Below are 2,685 nucleotides of genomic sequence, written 5' to 3'. Positions count from 1 at the left end.
GTTAGGGCGGCTAGGAGCTGGAACCAACTTCCAAGGGAAGTGGTGCTGGCCCCTACCCTGGGGGTCTTTAAGAAGAGGCTGGATGCCTACCTGGCTGGACTCATTTGAGTCCCGTTTCTCTTTTTGGGGTTTTTTGTTGTTCTCCCGCCCTGGCAGGGGGTCGGGCTAGAAGATCTACTAGGTCCCTTCCGACCCTTAATCTATGAATATATGAATACCTGCATAGCCATATTTCCCAAAAATAAACATAGCCGTTGATATTCAACACTGGATAAAGTCTGCCAGTACTGCCTTTGAAGGTCTCTGAAATCGTGTATTTGCTGATCATGAAATCCAGATCCAAACCAGATTTCTCATCTACCACGCTATTGTATGAATGTACAACTTGAACAACATTTTGGAAACACCTGAAAGCATTGGAACACTACCATCATTCATTTCTTGGGAAAAATCTCCATGGCAGTTGGAAGGACAGAAGAATGAAAACCAGTGTTACGGCTGAAGCAAACACCAGTAACAGCAAAGGCACGTGTGTATGGCACCAGCTCCATTGGACAGGGCATGTCATAAAGATGCTTTATAACCAGCTTCTAAAATTCACTGATCTAGAGGTAGGCAAAATAAGGAATTCAAGGGCTCCTTAAAGGCAAATCTGAACAAATATTAGATGAACATCCTGCCCCAATACCTGAGAGATTGGAGCATTGAATCTCACAAGTGCCATCATCCCCCATGGCACCATGCTGTATGACAAGGCATTGATCATCTTGAGGAAACTCGTCTCACTGAGACAAATCATAGGTATAGAAGTAGATAGATGAGAGATAAAAATGGAAGAGCTGTAACTCAACATCACCAGGATCTACTTGTTCCTCCCAGAGCAATTCTCCACATCAGCAGTCAGACATGAAGATCTCAGATTGGCCTCCTCACTCATCTATAGACTCACCAATGACATTCCTATTTACTGGAAAACTGTCATCCTCATATTAGGGGACTGCTACTGCCTCATTGATACATTGTGGGGTCTGCAGATAGGTGATATATCTAGAAAGAGATGTGTGGAGTTTGCCTGATCATGATTTCACATAAACACCCAAATGACAGGCTTATTACTAGGTTACAGAAACTATAGTTAGTTAATTATATATATACTGGTCAGGGCAAATTATAGTTTAGGGAAGGGGCTTGTTTATTTGCTTGCTTGTGTGTTTTCCCCTGTCTCAATGGGTAGATAGTAGGCCTGTGCGAGTAGGCAGCTATTCAATCCAGCTGCTTCAGATGCCACGGATACGATCTGGAGTTCCGGACTGGATTTCTGCTTTGATCCAGCCAAAGCAGCTCCAAAGCTTGAGAGCCGCCTTGGAGATCCAGCCATAGGGTATAATGGGGAATCAATGAAATATCTATACCTTTGTTGTTTTTTGTCTGATTTGGATGAAACTTTCAGTAGTAGTAACCTCTGCGGAGAGCATGAAGCCTGCAAAGATTCAGAAGATCAGTGCAAGGATTTGGGGGGAACTGCACCCCAAATTCCTGAAAGCAAAACTCATGTCACATCTATGTGTTATGCCACAGTGGGGTGAAAACTGCAGTGGTGGTAGCCCCTGGTGAGGCCACATCTCCTTGAAACTTGGCAGGCTTTAAGTGTAGGTGTTTGGAGGGAACTGCACCTCAAGCTGCGGACAAGCAATACTCATGACATGGGTGACACTATGTGTGTTAAGGGGCAGCAAGGTGAAACTGCAGGGATGTTGGCCCCTGATGAGGCCACAAAGCCTGCCAGCTGTTGAGGGGATAGGTGGAGGGATTCTGGTTTCTGGGGCCCTGTACCCCTAGCTGCTGACAGACAAAATTCTTGACATGGGTGCTTGTGCAACTGACTGTCTCTGTCTTGGGGCAGTTGATTGTCTGCATTGATTATTTCCTCCCCTTAGTTTCTGGTTTTGTAGGTGTTAATTGATGCTAATTAACTGGCTACATTAGCTAGCTAGTGTGTATTGAGCTGGTCCCTGAGTGAATCATAATTGATTGGTAACTGATAACACAGTAGCTTAGCAGCCAGGCCTGCAGTAGTTCCCCCCATGTCACAGACACAGTTGCACAAGCACCCATGTCACAAGTTTTGCCTGTCAGCAGCCAGAGGTGCAGGGCCCCAGAACCCCAGCACCTATCTCCTTGACAGCTGGCAGGCATTGTGGCTGCAGCAGGGGCCACCATCCCTGCAGCTTTCACCCTGGTGCGCCTTAACACACACAGAGTCACCCATGTCACAGGTTTTGCCTGTCCGCAGCTTGAGGTGCAGTTCCCCCTAAACCCCTACACCAATCTTCTTGAAACTTGGCAGGCTTTGTGGCCAAACCAGGGGCTGCTACCCCTGCAGTTTTCATCCCCCCATGTTGTAACACAGACATGACATGAGTTTTGCTTTCAAGAATTTGGGGTGCAGTTCCCCCTAAATCCCTACACCGACCTTCTTGAAACTTGGCAGGCTTCATGCTCTTTGCAGGGGCTTCAATCTCTGCAAATTTAATCCAAAACAAGACAAAAAACAACCAAGTTATAGATATTTCATTGTTTCCCCATTATATCCTATGGCCGGATCTCCGAAGCTTTTAGTCCATGATTTTTTGTATCCAGGAGGTTGATGAAGTGAAGTTCATAGGCTCATCTCTGAGAAGTGTT

The sequence above is a fragment of the Gavialis gangeticus genome, unplaced genomic scaffold (genome assembly GCF_001723915.1).
Source record: "Gavialis gangeticus isolate Ggan-Ray unplaced genomic scaffold, GavGan_comp1, whole genome shotgun sequence".
NCBI classification, from domain to species: domain Eukaryota; kingdom Metazoa; phylum Chordata; order Crocodylia; family Gavialidae; genus Gavialis; species Gavialis gangeticus.
Note: the sequence above shows the minus strand (reverse complement) of the source record.